The sequence below is a fragment of the Prionailurus viverrinus genome, chromosome C2 (assembly GCF_022837055.1).
Source record: "Prionailurus viverrinus isolate Anna chromosome C2, UM_Priviv_1.0, whole genome shotgun sequence".
Lineage (NCBI taxonomy): Eukaryota > Metazoa > Chordata > Mammalia > Carnivora > Felidae > Prionailurus > Prionailurus viverrinus.
The window spans coordinates 46,501,722-46,525,349 of NC_062569.1; positions in this window are offsets into that span (position 1 = coordinate 46,501,722).

The window sequence follows — 23,628 nt, forward strand, 5'->3', positions numbered from 1 at the left end:
ATACTGGAAGATATGAACTTAATGCCATTTTGATACTTGTAGAGGTGGAGTTTCTGGTGGTGTTCTCTGGTCCTTTCTAATCTTTGTTGCCTTGAGATATCTATATATCTATATATCTATATTTAGATTTTTTTTCCATCTTTTCTTCCCTCAGAGAGTCCCCCTTAAAATTTCTTGCAGTGGTGGTTTAGTGGTCGCAAACTCCTTTAATTTTTTTTGTCTGGGAAACTTTTTATCTCTCCTTCTATTTTGAATGACAGCCTTGCTGGATAAAGAATTCTTGCCTGCATATTTTTCTGATTCAGCACATTGAATATATCCTGCCACTCCTTTCTTGCCTGCCAAGTTTCTGTGGATAGGTCTGCTGCAAACCTGATCTGTCTTTTCTTGTAGCTTAAGGACCTTTTTTCCCTTGCTGCTTTCATGATTCTCTCCTTGCCTGAGTGTTTTGTGAATTTGACTATGATATGCCTTGTTGATGATTGGTTTTTGTTGAATCTAATGGGTGTCTTCTGTTCTTCCTGGATTTTGATGTCTGTGTCTTTCCCTAGGTTAGGAAAGTTTTCCACTATGATTTTCTCACATAACCCTTCTATCCCTATTTCTCTCTCATCCTCTGGGGCCCCTATGATTCTGGTGATGTTCCTTTTCAATGAGTCACTGATTTCTCTAATTCTTAAATTGTGCTCTTTTGCCTTAGTCTCCCTCTTTTTTCCTCCTTCATTGTTCTCCATATTTTTGTCCTCTCTATTGCTGATTCTCTGTTCCGCCTCATCCATCCTTGCCACCGCTGCATACATTCAAGAGTAGCTCAGTTATAGCATTTTGTATTTCATCCTGACTAGCTTTTACTTCCTTTTTCTCTGCAGAAAGGGATTCTAATCTATTTTTGACTCCAGCTAGTATTCTTATTATCGTGATTCTAAAAACCAGTTCAGACATCTTGCTTGTATCTGTGTTGGTTAAGACCCTGGCTGTCGTTTCTTCCTGCTCTTTTTTGGGGGATGAATTCCTTCATTTCATCATTTTGAAATGAGAAAAGGAATTAATGAGGTAGAAAAATCGAAATTAAAAAAATTAAAATTAAAAAATATTTAAATTAAAAATTAAAAACACACACAAAAAATGGATAAAAGATGCTAGATCCTAGGTGTGTTTTTTCTGGGTGTTGAAAGTGCTTGATAGATTAGAGAAAAAAGGGGAAAAAAATAAAAAATGAAATGTTTTGAAAATTTGAAAAAATGAATACACTGAAGTAGGCTAAATGAAATGACGGAAGTAAATTAGAGTTTGGAAAAAATTACACAAAAGTAAAAATATAGTAGAAAACAAATTAAAGAAAAATATTTTTAATAAAATTTGAAAATAAAAATGAATTTTTTCTCTATCTGTATTCAAGAAAAGGAAAAGAAAAGGGAAAGAGAAAAAAACAGCTAGAAAATTGAATAGTTGGACTGGCTAACAGACTGAAATATGGCTGAAATTACTTCATTTTCCCCCCAAAAGTCAAAGTATGAAGTGCTTGATAGACCATAAAGTAAGTAGGCGGTGAGGCTTGTGTTCTTGAAGAGCGAGGGTGGCCCAGTTGGGCAGAGCTTAGTGTAATGGCTCTTCTAGTTGGCATTCTCCATTCTCCACTAGATGGCGCTGCTATCCTACTGGGGTAGATTGTTTTGGAGCTTAGAGGTGCTTATGTGCATAGGTGCGAGTGGTGAAAGTGGCGACATCCAGCTACCCAGTCTCTAGTATTGGAACTCTGTTCTTCTTGATCAGCAATCGTGTACCTGTCCTTCATCTTTGATTTCCACCCACTTCCCGCTTCCACACTGTCTGTGATCAAGCCCCAGGAAGCACCTTCCTCCCAAGTTTTGTCTCAGATGTGGCTGCCTTCACCAGCCCCCACTTCTGAGAGACTGTGTCTTTGACCCGCTCTACCCCTCTGCGGAATGTCTCAGCGATCAATGGCCGGGTGCCAGCTGCACCAAGGAATGCTTGAGGTACTGTGCTGCTGCCAATGCCCAGAGACTGCATCCAGTTGCCAGCCTGTCCCAGAAAAAGTTTGCAAGACAGTGTAGCAGCAGAACCTCAGGGATTATGGAAAATCACAACAGACATCTGGCACCAGACTTCACCCCCAACGACCTTGTTCCAGCACCAGCAAATGTGGCTGTTCTTGGGGTCTGCTGGGTCCATGTAGCCTCACAGCCTCCACCACATATCCTTCCAGCAGTGGAAGCACTTCTCCCTGTTTGGCCTGAGAACCTCCAAGACCCCACTCTGCTACTGGGGATTTGCCCTTCCCACCAGAGCACCACCAGTTATCAAGCTGTGGATGTTCAGACTCTGTGCTCCCCCTCTTTACAGTCTTAATGGAATTTAAACCTTCTCCTTGCTCCTTTCTCCTTTCTACCTTTTTAGTTCTGTCCCTGTGGCTGTTTCCAATTTTCCACTTTGTCTCTAGCTCCTTTCCAGGAGGGGTGCTTTTCCTATATTATCCGCCCTCTCCCCCCGCCCCATCTTCATCCTCTCTCTGCATGCAAAAGTGGCTCCCTGCCCTCTGCAGCTTCTCTCCCCCAGTTCACCTCTCCACGCTGCATGCCTGCTGATTTCTGTGGTTCAGGTTGTGCAAATTGTTGTGTTAATCCAAAATCACTTTTCTAGGTGTGCAGGATGGTTTAGTGTTGGTCTGGCTGTATTTCATGGATGCGAGACACACAAAAAACTTCCATGTTCTTCCACCATCTTGGCTCCTACTTCTGATGCTCATTTTTACATGAAACTAATTATCTTAACTTCTAGAAGCTGTAGGGAAAGAATTGTTTTATGGATTTCCTAATTTTATGACTCTTGAGCTCTTTCTTCTGTTATTCTTGTCAAATACTGGCCATTTAATCTGCATTGTCCTTTCCTCTGTCCTGGTTTATTTGGATTCTATTCCCAACAGCTCTTAGTCAATGTGGAGCTCTATCTGGAAAGAGGCTTTAACTGGTTCATGTTGAGGGATGGTGGAGTCCAGACTACTCCAGCCCCTTCAGATCTAATTGCAGATAGCTTGTATTCACCTATTAGTAGGGTCCACAAATCCCTGCCAGTTTCAACTGTTTTCTGAATTTTACTAAGATTTCTGGTGAATACTTGTTGTTAAAATCTTAGCCTATCAAATGCTTTGTTGCTTCCCTCTGCTATCTCTTATACAGGCACTGATGCTGTACCAGTCTTATAATCGTTGGTGGAATGTTCTCAGCATTCATACTTGGAGGTTTGTATGGATACTTTATATTCTGGCTCATGTTTTACTGCATAAAATGTTGTCCATAGATTTTTGGTGTTATTAACCAAATTTCTGTGTGAATTCTCATGGGGGAGATTTTGGGATTTTTAAAAATTAAGGACCCATAGTGGAAGTTTTGAATCCTTTTTTTTTTTAGTAACTATTAGAAAAAACAGACACAAATTGATAAGTAGATAAGATTGTAACAACATAATTATAATTCTGTTAATATATTTAATAAAATTATATAATTAATAAAAATGATTTAATTTACACATATTGAACTCAGTAGCAAATAATGTCATAATACACATTTGTTTCAAGTATGCATTGAAGATTAAAAAATATTTTTGGCCATTAAGTAATTATTGTCAAATTTAAATGATGGAAACAATGTAGAGCATATTCTCAGATTGTAGTGAAATTAGGCTAAAAGTTAATAACAACAGGATAATTTAAAAATCCCCATCTCTTTGAAAGTAATAAATGTATTACTAAATAACTTAGAGACAAAATCTAACTTATTATAGAAATTAGAGCATGTTTTGAATTGAATGATAATGAGAACACATATCATGACTTGTGGCCTGAAGAGAAGCTGGTCTTAGAAGGGAATTTATAATATACATGGTAGTTTCTAATACATACACTAGAATAGAAGCAAGGTCAATTATCAATTAGTTAAATGATCCATCTGATGAAGTCTTCAGCTTATATTTTGCAGAATCCCTTCTGCCTTTCACAGTCTACTCCTCAAAATACCTTAAAGCCCCATAGTCCTATCAGAATTTTGTATTTATGGACTTGTGCTCATACTTCCCCCTCCTCTTAGAAGACCATCCTGGACACTACTTTTGTCTTGCCCCATTTTTGCCCTGTAGACTTCTATTAGCAGCTGTAACACTTTAATTATATGTGTAGAGAATATGAGTCTCATTCTAGAAGTTTTATTTTTACAAATTCTTCTTTTTTTTCCCTTGGAACCTGAGGGAATAGTTTGGTTGAGCAGCAGAGGGGTTTTGGGGTGAGGGAGAGCTTATAAAAGGATGGAAGGCCTTAAATGGACTCTCTGTGTGTCTTACACTTATTACAGATTCCCTCTGCCATTCAAGAGTTAATTCATTTCCTTCTTTATCTTCTCTCTTTTTGGAAAGTCTTAATAATATAACAAACACCATAAATTCACTATTGTGTTCACTTCAACTGAATATTACCAATATGTTTTATCCACCTATATGTTTTTCCTATCCAGTCTCTGTTTCCCTTGAGAAATAGCTAAAATTCTCATTTGGAGGTATGCAATTCTCTTTTCTTAATTAAAAATATTTTTAAATGTCTGTAAGCTGGCCTAAGCAATATGCTTAGTTTTGCTTATTTTAGGGGCAAAATATGGAATTACACTTTATGTAGTCTTTTGAGACATGATTTTCACTCAATCATATATATACTGGCCATAAATGTTGCAGGGAATGTAAGCTTATTTGTTTTCATCAAGGTATAAAATGTTCTATTACCAGAATATACCACAATTTATTTAACCATTCTCTTGTTTGGGGTATTTAGTTTTTCCCCAGGTTTTTGTTTCTTTGTTTGTTTTCTTTGTTTTTTCACTTTATAAAATATACTGTTATAAATATGATATTCTGGGCCTCCAGGTGCACTTATGTAAGAGTTTTCCTCATATATATATATGTATGTGGAAGTAGAACTGTTGAGTCATAGAAAACTTAATGCTGTGTTATTTCTAAATAGCAGTACCAATTTACATTCTCAAAAGCAATGTATGAATATTTCTTTTGATCGCCATCTTTTCCAGTAATTGGATTTGTTAAGCTTCTTCATTTTTGCTAATGAAATTTGTATAATATAGTATTTTATTGTGGTTTTTTGTTGCATTTCTCTAAATACTAATGAGTTTGGTTATCATCCTGTAATTATTGGTTTACAGTGTTTCTCTTTAATGTAGTGCCTATTCAAGTGTTTGGCTTTTCCATTGCTTATTTTTTTCTAATTAATTTCTGCCATACACATCTATCTATCTATCTATCTATCTATCTATCTATCTATCTATAGATATAGATAGATAGATAGATAGATGATTCTGAATCTTTTTGATGGGGTAGGAGGTAGAGAGGATGTTTGTTCATATAGTGTCTGCAGTAGCTATGATTCATCCAGGTGGAAGGCCTAGCACTCCAATATGGACCTGAGAAGAATTACTTGGATGAAAACTCTTTGAGAAGAGCAGCAAACTAAAGGTGACTAGTATGCTATTACAGGTTAGCTAGTGTTTTCTTTTTGAACACTATCTTTTTGATTCCATCTTGAGAAGAAATTCAGACACAATTTGCCTTCACTCGTACAGGACTCCAGTATATGTTTATCATCTTCCCTCAGGGATATCTGACCCCTCTCAAATACTATCATTACTCTGTTAGGGAGAGTTTTTACCTGGTGAATGTTAAGATGAAGGTAATTCATTTTGGTAGTATAGCAGGATAATTTCGCTCTGGGGAAAAAACCAAAGATTATGTTGATGTACATGAGTAGCTGAAGATGGTTAATCCAACTAGATAAAATACAGGAACTAACCTAATCAATAAATTTTCTAATAACTTCATCCAGGATCTCAGGATGCATTCCGTGGACGTATGAAACAAAATAGTCTCTGCTGGATGAACACTAAAAAATAAACTGGGCCCTTGCAGGCTATTTGAATATTGTTAGATGTATTTATATATCGCTAGATGTATTTACCAACATAAGCAGCTTACTAACTCTGTATACTGAAATAATATTGAATTTGGCCAGGGTCTAGAACAACTGGCATGCACATTTGATTTTGGAGTGGTTCACTAGACTTGCAGATAAAGTCAAATACTGCCATCCAGTGGTGTCTTTTGGGATTCTGGATTCAAAATCTACTTGATGCAGGAGCAAAGTATCACTTTTTTGAACAATTGCTAGTCTATTATAGGGCCCTGCTGTAAACAGCTTCCATTACAGAAGGTCAGTAGATAATCTTAAGAGCTGAGACACCATTTGTGTAATATGTAGTGTCAGAGAGACATCATTTTGATAACATGGATACTATATGTATAGGACATATTTGGAGACACATGTATGGGGTTAAATCATCTTGCTGTTTGCTCTTTGTTACATTTGCTCTTTATTTTACCATTTTCCTTATTTTTATTATTTCAGTATTTTTATGATTTAGGATTAGGAGATATTTTTCTTGGTTTTATTCTTTTCATGGTTGATTTAGAGTTTACAGTATGCATCTGTATGTTATCACATCTAACTTCAAATAATATATTATGTAATAAAAGTAGTAAGAACTTTCCGAAAGTATACTGCCATTTCTTCTCTCACATCTTGTTGGTTATTGTTGCCATATATTTCAGTACTGTTTACGTTATGAACCCAACATTATATTAATAATTTTTTAAGTATTATCTTTCTAAGCATTTCTAAGATAAGGAAAAACACCTATATTTACCCAAATGATTATCATTCTGTAACTCTTCATTCTTTTGTATAGTTCAAGGTTATCATCTTATTTTTTTCCTTCTGAAGAGGTGCTTCTATCATTTTCTGTATTGCATGTTTGCTTGCAGTGATTTCTCAGAGCTTATTTCCCAAATAAAATTTTATTTTGCTTGAATGTAAGAAAACATTTTCACTTTGAATAGGCTGATGGTGTGATTTTTCTTCAGAACTTTAAAGATGTTGATCTCTTCCTACAAATTTTTAATGAGAAGTCTGTGGTCATTTGTATCCTTTTGTATATAATATTTCTTTTGATATCTGGATAGTTTGAAAACTTTTTTTCTAATTACTGTTTTTCAGCATTTTGATTAACACGTGACTTGCTGTGGGGTGCCTCGGTGCCTCAGTTAAGCGTCTGACTCTTGGTTTCTGCTCAGGCCATGATCTCGTGGTTTCCTGAGTTCAAGCCCCACATTGGGCTCTGCACTGGCAATGCAGAGCTTGCTTGGGATTCTCTCTCTCCTCCTCTCTCTCTGCCCCTCACACTCACGTGTCTCTGTCTCTCTCAGATTAAAAAAAGTGTGACTTGCTGTGATTTGTATTTTTATTCTCTTGGGATTTACTGAGTTTCTTGGATCTTTGAATTCATAGTTTTCTTTAGATTTAGAGAAATTTTGACCTTTTCACCTTCATATAATTTATCCCCTCTCCTCCTGCCCCAACAATATGTCTGCTACTTCTTTCTGGAACTCCCAATTACACATATTCAATTGCTTGATATTTTCCCAGAGGTTACAGAACCCTTCGTTTTTCCATGTTTCATCCCCTGTGCATTTAACTTTGAATACTTTCTATTTTGACTCATGTTCACTGATTTTTATATTAAACTTGAAATCTGGTTTGGTAAATTATCCAACTTTGTTCTGCTTAAAAATTGTCTCAACTATTCTATGTTCTTTGCATTAAAAAAATTACAATCTGCTTGTCAATTTTTTCCCCCAAAATTTTTTTTGAGATTTTTCAGTCAGATTTTGTTGAATCTGTGGAATAATTTTGGGAGAATTGGTAAGTTAAAATTAATATATTTTCCAATACTTGAATATGCTGTATTTTATAATTTATCTTGACAATTTTTTAAGTGCCATAGTCTTACAAATCTTTTGTTAGATTTAATTATGGAAATTTGATGGGTTTTGTTGCTATTATGAATGGTCTTGATGTTTTATTCTCCCATTTTGTTATAGTATATAGGAATATGTTTAATTTTTTTTTCTGAAATTTATTGACAAATTGGTTTCCATACAACACCCAGTGCTCATCCCAAAAGGTGCCCTCCTCAATACCCATCACCCACCCTCTCCTCCCTCCCACCCCCCATCAACCCTCAGTTTGTTCTCAGTTTTTAACAGTCTCTTATGCTTTGGCTCTCTCCCATTCTAACCTCTTTTTTTTTTTTTCCTTCCCCTCCCCCATGGGTTTCTGTTAAGTTTCTCAGGATCCACATAAGAGTGAAACCATATGGTATCTGTCTTTCTCTGTATGGCTTATTTCACTTAGCATCACACTCTCCAGTTCCATCCACGTTGCTACAAAAGGCCATATTTCATTTTTTCTCATTGCCACGTAATATTCCATTGTGTATATAAACCACAATTTCTTTATCCATTCATCAGTTGATGGACATTTAGGCTCTTTCCATAATTTGGCTATTGTTGAGAGTGCTGCTATGAACATTGGGGTACAAGTGGCCCTATGCATCAGTGCTCCTGTATCCCTTGGATAAATTCCTAGCAGTGCTATTGCTGGGTCATAGGGTAGGTCTATTTTTAATTTTCTGAGGAACCTCCACACTGCTTTCCAGAGCGGCTGCACCAATTTGCATTCCCACCAACAGGGCAAGAGGGTTCCCGTTTCTCCACATCCTCTCCAGCATCTATAGTCTCCTGATTTGTTCATTTTGGCCACTCTGACTGGCGTGAGGTGATACCTGAGTGTGGTTTTGATTTGTATTTCCCTGATAAGGAGCGACGCTGAACATCTTTTCATGTGCCTGTTGGCCATCCGGATGTCTTCTTTAGAGAAGTGTCTATTCATGTTTTCTGCCCATTTCTTCACTGGGTTATTTGTTTTTTGGGTGTGGAGTTTGGTGAGCTCTTTATAGATTTTGGATACTAGCCCTTTGTCCGATATGTCATTTGCGAATATCTTTTCCCATTCCGTTGGTTGCCTTTTAGTTTTGTTGGTTGTTTCCTTTGCTGTGCAGAAGCTTTTTATCTTCATAAGGTCCCAGTAATTCACTTTTGCTTTTAATTCCCTTGCCTTTGGGGATGTGTCGAGTAAGAGATTGCTACGGCTGAGGTCAGAGAGGTCTTTTCCTGCTTTCTCCTCTAAGGTTTTGATGGTTTCCTGTCTCACATTTAGGTCCTTTATCCATTTTGAGTTTATTTTTGTGAATGGTGTGAGAAAGTGGTCTAGTTTCAACCTTCTGCATGTTGCTGTCCAGTTCTCCCAGCACCATTTGTTAAAGAGGCTGTCTTTTTTCCATTGGATGTTCTTTCCTGCTTTGTCAAAGATGAGTTGGCCATACGTTTGTGGGTCTAGTTCTGGGGTTTCTGTTCTATTCCATTGGTCTATGTGTCTGTTTTTGTGCCAATACCATGCTGTCTTGATGATGACAGCTTTGTAGTAGAGGCTAAAGTCTGGGATTGTGATGCCTCCTGCTTTGGTCTTCTTCTTCAAAATTCCTTTGGCTATTCGGGGCCTTTTGTGGTTCCATATGAATTTTAGGATTGCTTGTTCTAGTTTCGAGAAGAATGCTGGTGCAATTTTGATTGGGATTGCATTGAATGTGTAGATAGCTTTGGGTAGTATTGACATTTTGACAATATTTATTTTTCCAATCCATGAGCAGGGAATGTCTTCCCATTTCTTTAAATCTTCTTCAATTTCCTTCATAAGCTTTCTATAGTTTTCAGCATACAGATCCTTTACATCTTTGGTTAGATTTATTCCTAGGTATTTTATGCTTCTTGGTGCAATTGTGAATGGGATCAGTTTCTTTATTTGTCTTTCTGTTGCTTCATTGTTAGTGTATAAGAATGCAACTGACTTCTGTACATTGATTTTGTATCCTGCAACTTTGCTGAATTCATGTATCAGTTCTAGCAGACTTTTGGTGGAGTCTATCGGATTTTCCATGTATAATATCATGTCATCTGCAAAAAGCGAAAGCTTGACTTCATCTTTGCCAATTTTGATGCCTTTGATTTCCTTTTGTTGTCTGATTGCTGATGCTAGAACTTCCAGCACTATGTTAAACAGCAGCGGTGAGAGTGGGCATCCTTGTCGTGTTCCTGATCTCAGGGAAAAAGCTCTCAGTTTTTCCCCGTTGAGGATGATGTTAGCTGTGGGCTTTTCATAAATGGCTTTTATGATCTTTAAGTATGTTCCTTCTATCCCGACTTTCTCAAGGGTTTTTATTAAGAAAGGGTGCTGGATTTTGTCGAAGGCCTTTTCTGCATCGATTGACAGGATCATATGGTTCTTCTCTCTTTTTTTGTTAATGTGATGTATCACATTGATTGATTTGTGAATGTTGAACCAGCCCTGCATCCCAGGAATGAATCCCACTTGATCATGGTGAATAATTCTTTTTATATGCCGTTGAATTCGATTTGCTAGTATCTTATTGAGAATTTTTGCATCCATATTCATCAGGGATATTGGCCTGTAGTTCTCTTTTTTTATTGGGTCTCTGTCTGGTTTGGGAATCAAAGTAATACTGGCTTCATAGAATGAGTCTGGAAGTTTTCCTTCCCTTTCTATTTCTTGGAATAGCTTGAGAAGGATAGGTATTATCTCTGCTTTAAACGTCTGGTAGAACTCCCCTGGGAAGCCATCTGGTCCTGGACTCTTATTTGTTGGGAGATTTTTGATAACCGATTCAATTTCTTCGCTGGTTATGGGTCTGTTCAAGCTTTCTATTTCCTCCTGATTGAGTTTTGGAAGAGTGTGGGTGTTCAGGAATTTGTCCATTTCTTCCAGGTTGTCCAATTTGTTGGCATATAAGTTTTCATAGTATTCCCTGATAATTGTTTGTATCTCTGAGGGATTGGTTGTAATAATTCCGTTTTCATTCATGATTTTATCTATTTGGGTCATCTCCCTTTTCTTTTTGAGAAGCCTGGCTAGAGGTTTGTCAATTTTGTTTATTTTTTTCAAAAAACCAACTCTTGGTTTCGTTGATCTGCTCTACAGTTTTTTTAGTTTCTATATTGTTTATTTCTGCTCTGATCTTTATTATTTCTCTTCTTCTGCTGGGCTTAGGCTGCCTTTGCTGTTCTGCTTCTAGTTCCTTTAGGTGTGCTGTTAGATTTTGTATTTGGGATTTTTCTTGTTTCTTGAGATAGGCCTGGATTGCAATGTATTTTCCTCTCAGGACTGCCTTTGCTGCGTCCCAAAGTGTTTGGATTGTTGTATTTTCATTTTCGTTTGTTTCCATATATTTTTTAATTTCTTCTCTAATTGCCTGGTTGACCCACTCATTCGTTAGTAGGGTGTTCTTTAACCTCCATGCTTTTGGAGGTTTTCCAGACTTTTTTCTGTGGTTGATTTCAAGCTTCATAGCATTGTGGTCTGAAAGTAAGCATGGTATAATTTCACTTCTTGTAAACTTATGAAGGGCTGTTTTGTGACCCAGTATATGATCTATCTTGGAGAATGTTCCATGTGCACTCGAGAAGAAAGTATATTCTGTTGCTTTGGGATGCAGAGTTCTAAATATATCTGTCAAGTCCATCTGATCCAATGTCTCATTCAGGGCCCTTGTTTCTTTATTGACCGTGTGTCTAGATGATCTATCCATTTCTGTAAGTGGTGTATTAAAGTCCCCTGTGATAAGAATTACCACATTCTTATCAATAAGGTTGCTTATGTTTATGAGTAATTGTTTTATATATTTGGGGGCTCCAGTATTCGGTGCATAGACATTTATAATTGTTAGCTCTTCCTGATGGATAGACCCTGTAACTATTATATAATGTCCTTCTTCATCTCTTGTTACAGCCTTTAATTTAAAGTCTAGTTTGTCTGATATAAGTATGGCTACTCCAGCTTTCTTTTGGCTTCCAGTCGCATGATAAATAGTTCTCCATCCCCTCACTCTCAATCTAAAGGTGTCCTCAGGTCTAAAATGAGTCTCTTGTAGACAGCAAATAGATGGGTCTTGTTTTTTTATCCATTCTGATACCCTATGTCTTTTGGTTGGCGCATTTAATCCATTTACATTCAGTGTTATTATAGAAAGATACGGGTTTAGAGTCATTGTGATGTCTGTATGTTTTATGCTTATAGTGATGTCTCTGGGACTTTGTCTCACAGGGTCCCCCTTAGGATCTCTTGTAGGGCTGGTTTAGTGGTGACAAATTCCTTCAGTTTTTGTTTGTTTGGGAAGACCTTTATCTCTCCTTCTATTCTAAATGACAGACTTGCTGGATAAAGGATTCTCGGCTGCATATTTTTTCTGTCTAGCACCCTGAAAATCTCGTGCCAATTCTTTCTGGCCTGCCAAGTTTCAAAAGAGAGATCAGTCACGAGTCTTATAGGTCTCCCTTTATATGTGAGGGCACGTTTACCCCTTGCTGCTTTCAGAATTTTCTCTTTATCCTTGTATTTTGCCAGTTTCACTATGATATGTCGTGCAGAAGATCGATTCAAGTTACGTCTGAAGGGAGTTCTCTGTGCCTCTTGGATTTCAATGCCTTTTTCCTTCCCCAGTTCAGGGAAGTTCTCAGCTATTATTTCTTCAAGTACCCCTTCAGCACCTTTCCCTCTCTCTTCCTTCTCTGGGATACCAATTATGCGTATATTATTTCTTTTTAGTGTATCACTTAATTCTCTAATTTTCCCCTCATACTCCTGGATTTTTTTTATCTCTCTTTTTCTCAGCTTCCTCTTTTTCCATAACTTTATCTTCTAGTTCACCTATTCTCTCCTCTGCCTCTTCAAGCCGAGCTGTGGTGGTTTCCATTTTGTTATGCATTTCGTTTAAAGCGTTTTTCAGCTCCTCGTGACTGTTCCTTAGTCCCTTGATCTCTGTAGCAAGAGATTCTCTGCTGTCCTGTATACTGTTTTCAAGCCCAGCGATTAATTTTATGACTATTCTTCTAAATTCACTTTCTGTTATATTATTTAAATCCTTTTTGATCAGCTCATTAGCTGTTGTTATTTCCTGGAGATTCTTCTGAGGGGAATTCTTCCGCTTGGTCATTTTGGATAGTCCCTGGCGTGGTGAGGACCTGCAGGGCACTTCCCCTGTGCTGTGGTGTATAACTGGAGTTGGTGGGCGGGGCCACAGTCAGACCTGATGTCTGCCCCCAGCCCACCGCTGGGGCCACAGTCAGACTGGTGTGTGCCTTCTCTTCCCCTCTCCTAGGGGCGGGATTCACTGTGGGGTGGTGTGGCTCGTCTGGGCTACTTGCACCCTGCCAGGCTTGTGATGCTGGGGATCTGGCGTATTAGCTGGGGTGGGTAGGCAAGGTGCTCGGGGGCAGGAGGGGCAGGCTTAGATCGATTCTCCTAGGTGATCCACTTCAGGAGGGGCCCTGTGGCAGCGGGAGGGAGTCAGATCCGCTGTCGGAGGTTTGGCTCCGCCGAAGCGCAGAGTTGGGTGTTTGCGCTGAGCGAGCAAGTTCCCTGGCAGGAACCGGTTCCCTTTGGGATTTCGGCTGGGGGATGGGCGGGGGAAATGGTGCTGGCGAGCGCCTTTGTTCCCACCAAACTGAGCTCTGTTGTCAGGGGGCTCAGCAGCTCTCCCTCCCTTTGTCCTCCAGCCTTCCCGCTTTCCGAGCAGAGCTGTTAACTTATGACCTCCCAGATGCTAAGTCGCGCTTGCTGTCGGAACACAGTCCGCCCGGCCCCTCCGCTTTTGCAAGCCAGACTCGGGGGCTCTGCTTGGCCGGCGAGCCGCCCCTCCGCCCCGGCTCCCTCCCGCCAGTCCGTGGAGCGCGCACCGCCTCGCCGCCCTTCCTACCCTCTTCCGTGGGCCTCTCGTCTGCGTTTGGCTCCGGCGACTCTGTTCTGCTAATCCTCTGGCGGTTTTCTGGGTTATTTAGGCAGGTGTAGATGGAATCTAAGTGATCAGCAGGACGTGCGGTGAGCCCAGCGTCCTCCTAAGCCGCCATCTTGCCTGCGAAGCAGGAATATGTTTAATATTTTAAAACTGACATTTATATTGAGCCTTTGCTAAATTTACTTATTAACTGACTCTGCATATTCTTTAGGAGTTTCTTCTACCATGATCATGTCATCTTCCAAGAATGGCAGTTTATTCCTTTCTTCTTACTATGTATGACTTTGAGTTTTGTTCTGCCTTACGCCAGTGCTGAGTTGAGGTGGTGAGAGTATCTTAATTTTCTTTCCTGATTTTAGGAATAAAAGATTTTATATTTCACTAATAAATATGATAATATTTTAGGCTTAGGTTTTTCAAGATACCCTTGAAGAAGTTGAAGGAGTTCTTTCTATTGCTTGTTTGTGAGAGATTTATTATTATTATTATTATTATTATTGCTGTTGTTATTGTCATTATTACTGCATGTCAAATTAGTTTTGCTATTTCTGTAATCTATTAAGATTATATTTTTCTCCATTAGTATGGTTTTCAAATGTTAAACCAACATGTATAACTAAAATGAGTCCCATTTGTGACATATAGATATAGAGAGATATAGACACAGATCCTGAACTCACCTTCTCCCAAGGATACACCAAATCTACAGCTACAAATGGGTCATTTCCCTCTGAAAAAATCTGAAAACTAGATGAACCAGTCTCTACCACAAAGGATAAAAGAACCATATAGAGATGGATAGGAGAGGCAGAGAGATGGTCTCCCCCAGATCCTACCCCTGGTGGATTCAAAAAGATATATGTGCTCCTATGTTTATTGCAGCATTATTTATAATATCCAAGATGTGGGAAAAACCTAAGTATCCATCGATGGATAAGTGTATTAAAAAGAAATGTACACACAGACACATGCCCACACACACCAGAATACAACTCAGTCTTAAAAAAGAAGGAAGTCTTGCCGTTTGCAACAATATGGATGGGCTTTGAGGCGATTATACTAAGTGATATAAGTCACAGAAAGACAAATACCTCATGATATTGCTTATATGTGAAATATAAAAGCCAAAACAAACAAAGCAGAATATTAGTGTTTGCCCAAAGAGAGGAGGTTGAAAGAAGGCAAAATGGGTTAGAAGGATCAAGAAGTACAAACTTCCAATTATGGGGATGTGATGTACAGGATGGGAAATATAGTCCATAATATTGTATTAACTTTGTAAGGTGACAAATGGTAACTAGATTTATAGTGGTGGCCATGCCAGAAGGAAATATAGGTCAACACTAGGAGACGATAACATGGTACTTCCTAAAAATAATTTTTTAAATTTGAACAATCAACAGGGAGTTAAAGGTAACTCGGGACACAGACAAAGAGCAAAATAAGAACTAAGTAGCAGAAACACTCAGATTCAGATATTGTTGTCATTAGAAAAAAAATGTATCAATAGAATGTGCTTAATATAAATAAAAATATTTTAAAACTGGGAAATATATTTGTGGAAGGAATGACACGAGAGATTTAATAAATAAAAAATAAAACTTAAATAAAGAAAATATTAACTATAAAAATTAAATGCTCAATATAGGTTCTTTTAAAGATGTTATATTTTTAGAGCAGTTTTAGGTCCATAGAAACATTGAGAGGAAGGTAAGAAATTTCTAACATATTCCTTGTCCTCATACATACATAGGCTCCCCCATTATCAGCATCCCCCACCATCAGGGTATATTTGTTACAATTAATAAACTTACCTGGATGTATTATAATAGCCCAAATTTCATAGTTTATATTAGGGTTAATTTTTGGTTTTGCAATGTAGATATTTCTTTTATATATTATCCATAATATTGAACAGAGAGATAGAAAGATAGAAAATACAAAATAGATAGACAGAAAGAATATAGTGAGAAAGACTAATATGAAAGTATTGTTCAAATCTGAGTACAAATGGCATTTTTTGACAAAACTCAGGAGAATTCAAGAATACTGACACTTTGAAATTTAGAGAAGATATTTCAAGCAGGACATCCCATATGGAAGATCAAAGCAGAAGGAAGAAGTAAAGACCACGGGCAAAAAAGTGGTAAATATGTTTATAAACCAAAATGAACATTGACTTTATACAACAATAATAATGTCCTGTGAGGTTTAAAATTAGAAAGAAAGGGGCACCTGTGTGGATCAGTCAGTTAAGTATTTGACTCTTGATTTCAGCTCAGGTCATGATATCACAGTTGTGAGATAGAACCTTGTGTAGGGCTCTGCACTGAGTGTGGAGCCTGCTTAAAGATTTTCTCTCTCCCTCTCCCTCTGCTCTTCTCCCACATGTGCATGTGCATGCACTCTCTCTCTAAAATAAATAAATAAATAAATAAGATTAGAAAGAAATTAATATACACAATAACATTAGCTAGTGCATCAAGAGACTAGTAAAAATATTAAAGTGTTCTAACAACTTTCTATTGTCCAAGACGACAATAAAGATATAATTAATATTAGACATTAATAAATTAATGAATTTTATCTTAATCCCTACTATACCTATAAAATTTGTAGAAAAAATGTATAAGTAAAAAGATATCACAGGAAAATGGAATAAGAAAATGATATTCCAAAAGAATGCAAGAGAGGGGAAAAATCATAGAGCAGATGAGACAAACAGAAAGCACAATCATGGATCGTAAATTTAAACCAAACATAGTAATAAGAAATTTTATGTAAGTGGACTAAAAGTTTTAAGTAAAAGACAAAAAAATGTAAAACTGGATACAATTTTAAAATCAAACATAAATTGTGTAAATGAAATGCAATAAAATATAAGTGTATGGAAGATGGAAAGAAAAAGAAAAAGGTGTGACATGCAAATACTAATAAGTATATTTATTTTGTTTTCAGATTAAATACTCTTAGAGTTAAAAATTGTTATTAGAGTAAATGTGCAATATTCCTAATGATAATTCCATTCACCTGGAAGATAAAAAATTATCAACTTATATGCACTTAATAACATAATCTCAAAATACACAAAACAGAGAAATATAGGAAAAATAGATTAGTAGCAAAAGTAACAGAATTTTATGAGCCTCTTTCAATAATTGTTAGGACAATATGGCTAAAAAATTTAAACTAATGAATATAAAGTAATAAGCATCAGAATGTGCATTCTTTTCAAGCACACGAAATATTTTTTGTTTAAATCAAGCATAGGCAGAATTATAAACCAAGTCTCAATTAATATCAAAGGAACAAAACCATAAAGATTTCTGCTATTCATAGCATAGTGTGTGGACTAGAAAGCATTAGCAGCATCTGGGCAGTTGTTAGAAATGCAGAATCATAGGCCTTCTTCAATAGCAGTATGTGATCTAACAAGAATTCCAAGTGATTTGTATGTACAATAAAATTTGAGGATTCAAATTACTTTGACCCAGTCTTCTGTCTACAGATACCATTATGCTTAGAATTACAAACTGATAAAATATAACTAGAAAATTCCACATGTTTTGAAATTAAGATACTCACTTTGGATTAGCCCAACTGTGAAAGAAGAAATTATAATGGGAGGTTGAAAATATTTTGAACTGCATTATAATATTACATATGTGTGCTATGAAATACATCTATATCAGTATCCAGAGGAAGATATACAATCTTAAATAAATATATAAAATGAATGAAATTAACAAGTAAAGATCCATTTTTTTAAATTAAGAAAAGAAAAATAATATCTAAAAAGTAGAAGAAAAAATGGAATGAGAGAAAAGAAGAAAGATAAGAAGACAAAAAAATTGAAATTGTAAACAAACACCATAGGATCAACAAAGTCAATAAATGTAGTTATTTGAAAAAAGTAATGAATTGGTAAATCTCTAATAACATTAAGAAAAAAAGGAGAAATCATAATAAACCAATATAAGGAATAAAAAAGGGACTATAACTAAATACCTTGCAGATATTAAAAATACAATAGTATGAATACCTTTTCTGCAATACATTTACATTTAGATGAAATAGAAAGATTTATTGATAAAAGAACACAAGAAGACATAAAAAATAAGGATTATCCTATTATCATGAAATCAATTGAATGGTAATTTTAATGTATTTGCACACACACACACACACACACACACACACACACACACCAAGATCAAACAGCTTCAAACACAAATTCTAAAAATTATTTTAAAAAGAATTATTTCTACTCCTAGATTCCAAAAGGAAGGAAATGTTGCACTTTGAGAAGTTAACATACTTTGACTCTTAACCTGAAAGTCACTTTGAGAAGTAAGAATTACAGGTGCTCACATTTATGAACATAGATTCAAAATCCTAAACTAAAATACTATTAAATAATATTGAGCAATATATTTAAACGGTAACATCATGATAACCTGAAGTTTATTCTAGTAGAATGTGGTAAGTTTAACAACAGAATAATTATTAATACAATTCTCCAAATTAATAATTTAAAGCAAAAAGTCATTTGGTTATCTCAATAAAAGCAGATTTTTTACAAATAATATTTGGTATCTATAGGGATGAAACAAATTAGATTATTATATGATCTCTGTCATCACTTGTCAATATGATGTCTAAGAATAGAAGTGAACTTATTAAATTTGAAAAACTATGCAAACAAAAACACAGGAAACATTACACTTAATGGTTAGTTATGGAGTTTTCTCTTTGAATTTGGAAACATTAACACCACTTTTTTTTAATGTGTATTATTGAGACAGAGAGAGGTAGAGTGTGAGCAGGTGAAAAGCAGAGAGAGAGGGAGACACAGAATACAAAGCAGACTCCAGCCTGCTGGAGTCATGTACATCACTTGACTCTGGAATTCTGAATTTAGGGTGATCTATAGCCACATAGAGGGTGCATTCCATGGAATAATTTCTCTTCTGCACTTTAAATTTGGTTACAGAACAGCAAATCAGTGTATTAGCTGGCTATGTGGAAACCTGATCAGTCTAAAAACTCAAGCCTCAGTATTTCAGGAAAAAAAGAACAAAGGTGCAAAGGATTGATGTTAGGAATATATGTTTTATTCATAACTGTCTTCTTAAATTCTTATGTAGTAGTTGTTATTATCAGTGGATGATTTTTTTTCATTTTTTCATTTTAAATTCCAACACAGTTAACATTGCAGCGTTATATTAGTTTCAGGTTTATAACATCGTTATTCAACACTTTCATACATCACCCAGTACTCAGTACCACAAGTGCCCTCCTTAATCCCCATCACCTATTTTACCCATCCCTTCACCCACCTCCCCTCTGGTAACCATCACTTTGTTCTCTGTAGTTGAGAGTCTGTTTCTTGGTTTCTCTCTCCCTCTCTGTCTCTCAGCCTCTCTCTCTTTTCCTTTGCTCCTTTTTGTTTTTCTTAAATTCCATACATGAGCAAAATTATTGGTGGATGATTTTTATACATTAGTCTGAGAGTAATTCTCTCACTTTTTTGTTCCTTAGAGTGGATTAGGTTTTTTTAAGTCGTTTATTTATTTTTGAATGAGAGAAAGAGAGCATATGCCTGTGAGCAGGGGAGGGGCAGAGAGAGAGAGAAAGAGAGAATCCTAAGCAGGCTCCAGGTTGTCAGCATGGAGGTCAACATGGGGCTCGATCCCACAAATTGAGATCATGACCTGAGCCTAACCCAAAAGTCACTCAACCAACTGAGCCACTCAGGTGCCCAGTGTATTAGATTTTTATTTTTGTAATGGTTATCATTTTAAAATCTCTAAATTTTCTTACATTCTTTTTTCCCCCCTTACTTGATGAGTTTTACACTAATTAAAAGAAATATCTGCATGTCTACTACCAAGGCTTGTCTCAGCATGGTTTCAGATCTTTGGAAAAACCACATTCACCACTAGTATGAATGAAGTTGTTACTCTTCACAAATACATTTGTCCAAGTTTGATATCATCTATCTATCATTGTAAACTACATTTCTTAATGCACAACCAATTTCTTAGTCCAGGACACCAAAATTTAAGCAATATATATTTGAAGATATCTGGATCTCTGAATCTTTTGGTCAGAGGACAGTGATAGCTTATTTTAGCCAGGTGCCCCCACACAATATTGTTGATAGTACCACATAACTTATAACTACCCTTATAATATTTAAAATGTTACATTTTGACAGGCCTTTTTCAGGTTTTTTTAAAAAATACTATTGTTTAAAGTGGTGTTTAATCTTGATAGACATTATTCTAGATAAAAATGTCCCAGGACTGATATTCACTTCTTTTTCTTCATCAGGGCTGGAATTATTTCTGATGGTTTTTCTAAAATTCTCAGCTCTTCCTTTTTACTAATCTTTTGGCTAGAGCACCATTATAAAATAAAAATATAACCCTTTTTGGAAAGCCTAAGATACTTTAAAACTGAGGTTCCTTATAAAAGATTGTAGAATTCTGAGAGGGCTGTAGATGGCTTCCTACTCATTTGTCAATCTTTTATTGTCTCTTTGTTTGTTTTAGTACATTTAGGGCTCTGAAGAAGATGAGATGCCTATGTAAGGGAAATTAATGTTTCATTCTAGTGCTGTCTTCTCCCACTGAGTATCTGTTGACTCCATTTGGATGGTGTATCTGACTGAGAACTCTCTCTTGCAAGTAAAAGTCTGAATAGCTAACTCTATTTGATAACATAAAATCCATTTTGTGTTTCGATGACCTGAAGTCAGTCTTCTCTTCCAAGTTGAGACTTCAGATTCTTAAAATCCTCGACCTCCCCTAAATCCTCCCAAGGTGATTCACTCTTTAGGGAAGCTCACTCTCATGCCAATGACAGGCCCAGGAAGCCTGCAGTCTATCCTACTTCTAAAACCCAGAGAGACATGTTCTAACTACTTCTGGTTGAGCCTGGCATACTAGTATGGGTTCACATCGTCCAAAAAGGAACGTAATATTCTTTTTAACTCTAAGCTACTAAAAACTAAAAGTTACATTCTTATGATTTTGGCAGAGTCTCCAAAGTCATGCTTCCTTGTGATTAAAATCGCATCTTCTCTAAAAAGTGTCTAATCCTATGTGATGATTAGAATTTGTCAGTTTTCTGACAAATTAAATTAAAGCACAGTTTTCATCTTGTGCTTTAAAACTCTATGCCTGTGAAAGACCTGAAGTTTAGAGAATGCATTTCTTCTTTTTCAAACACTTCTTCCTAAATTGTGGGGGTGGCAGTCTGTTCAGCAGGATCATGTGTAGATTGGCCTTTCAGCTATGAACAATTCAAATTTTAGTAACTATCTACTCTTTTATTCCCTTTATGCTTAGGATGCATGGTGGCTATTTAGAGAACTAACCAGTTTTATAACTTTATAAATCTGTACTCTGTGAATTAAATGCTAAATTTAATTAGTATTAAATTAGAGACAAGGTCTAATTGAATGGGTAAATTCATCTTTTATCTATAATAATTTAAGTGGAACACCCCCTTACATATATTTAAGTATATAGACTGTTAGATAACTTCCACTTTTAAACTAGTTGAATTTAGAAGTAATATATATTAATATATTAGTTAAATCTCACTTATTTATAGTAGATCAAAAGGTTGACTTATCTTCAGTGCAGGGTTTTTTTGAACATTTCTTTAATTATTAATGATTAATGCAAATGTGAACTTTTCCTTGTGCCAAAAAATGGTCTAACAATAGTTTAGTCCCATAACCGTTACATGATAGTTATAATTTCTAGATAGATGAACATACACAAATATAATAACTCCCTGAAAAAATAGCTTCTCTTAGAAAATATTTTCCCAGTTAATTGAAAAATCTTCAAATAAACATGGAGAGTTATTTAAAAGTTTCAATCAAACTATGAGGCCACAATAAAAATAAAAGAATACAAGAGCACCCAAACCATTTGTCATTAAAATACTGATCTATATAATTGATGTGAAAGCAAATAAGTCAATAGTTATGATTAATACCATTACATTTTTGGGAAAATAAGCCAAAAATTTTGAGAAAAATTAACTACTAGAAAATAATAGAATGGAAATCATGAAAATTAATCCCCGCAGCATAATGTCTGCCTTCAACACAGCTACTCTTCTGTCTCTTAGAAAATAAATGACACAATGGGTATTGTCAAATGAATTTAGATTTCTGATGTTCAATCAACTTTTCAATATTGTGCAAAGAAAAGATGAAACTACTTTCACAGTCGGGATAAAACAAGATAAAAATCAGTAATAAGAAAGTAAATAAAACCAAATCTATGTACTTTGAATGTAACTTTTCATCAGATAAAAGAGGCTACAGATTGAGGACCAGTTTATTTCATTTCTTCTTAGTCTGCTCCTTTGTGTTTCCAGGAAGCTGTTACCCAACATAAGCTAAAAGGCCAAGTTATGTAATATTCTTATTATAGATGTCCAGTAAGATCAAGTTTTAACATCTCTTTTCTTTTTTTTTCAATATATGAAGTTTATTGTCAAATTGGTTTCCATACAACACCCAGTGCTCATGCCAAAAGGTGCCCTCCTCAATACCCATCACCCACCCTCCCCTCCCTCCCACCCCCCATCAATCTTTCTTAAATTTTTTAAAAAATTTTTACTTTTAGAGAGACAGAAGAGAGCACGGGCAGGGGAAATGTGCAGAGGGGGAGAGAGAGAGATCATCTTAAGCAGGCTTCATGCTCAGTGCAGTGCCCAAAGCGGGGCTAGATCCCATGACCCTGGGATCATGAACTAAGGTGAGACCAAGAGTTGGATGCTTAACTGACTGAGCCATCCAGGCACCCCAACATCTCTTTTAAAGTGGTTTAGAAAAATGTTTCAGCCTGCTTCAATTGAACATACAGAAACTATTTAAAACTATAAATAAATGACTCAAAACCAACATGTTGGAATAAATTGAAGGAAAATAATTCCTTTAGTTCCTAAAATTCTTTTTAAAAATGAAAATATTATATAAACTATATATATTTCAAGAATTTAAGTATTTTTATTTTCATGACTGTTATGGAAATTGGATCTCTGAAGCAATCATCAAAAAGATGCTATATGAAACAATTTGGCTGTGGGCTTTTTTTGTATTCATTCAATGTCCTGGGATTTGATTTTGAAAGCATTTTCTAATAATTTCTTTATGAAATAAATTAGATTATTATTACCTGATATAAAAGGAGGCACATGAAATTATTCTGTGGCCTGTTGTCTTTAGAAATTGCTTGATCATAGTGAATAAGTCTTTTAATACACTGTTGAATTTGATTTGCTAGTATCTTGTTGAGAATTTTTGCATTCATGTTCATCAGGGATATTGGAGTGTAATTCTCCTTTTTAGTGGTGTCTCTGTCTGGTTTGGGAATCAAGGTAATGCTGGCTTCATAGAATGAATCCAGAAGCTTTCCTTCTGTTTCTATTTTTTGGAACTGCTTGAGAAGAATAGGTATTAACTCTGCTTTAAATGTCTGGTAGAGTTCCCTTGGGAAGCCATTTGTCCCAAAACTCTTATTTGTTGGGAGATTTTTAATAACTGATTCAATGTTTTTGCTGGTTATGGGTCTGTTCAAATTTTCTCTTTCTTTCTGTTTGAGTTTTGGTAGTGTGTGGGTGTCTAAGAATTTGTCCATTTATTCCAGGTTGTCAAGTTTGTTGGCATATAACTTTTAATAGTATTCTCTAACAATTATTTGTATTTCTGTGGTGTTGGTTGTGATATCTCCTCTTTAATTTGTGATTTAATCTATTTGAGTTCTCT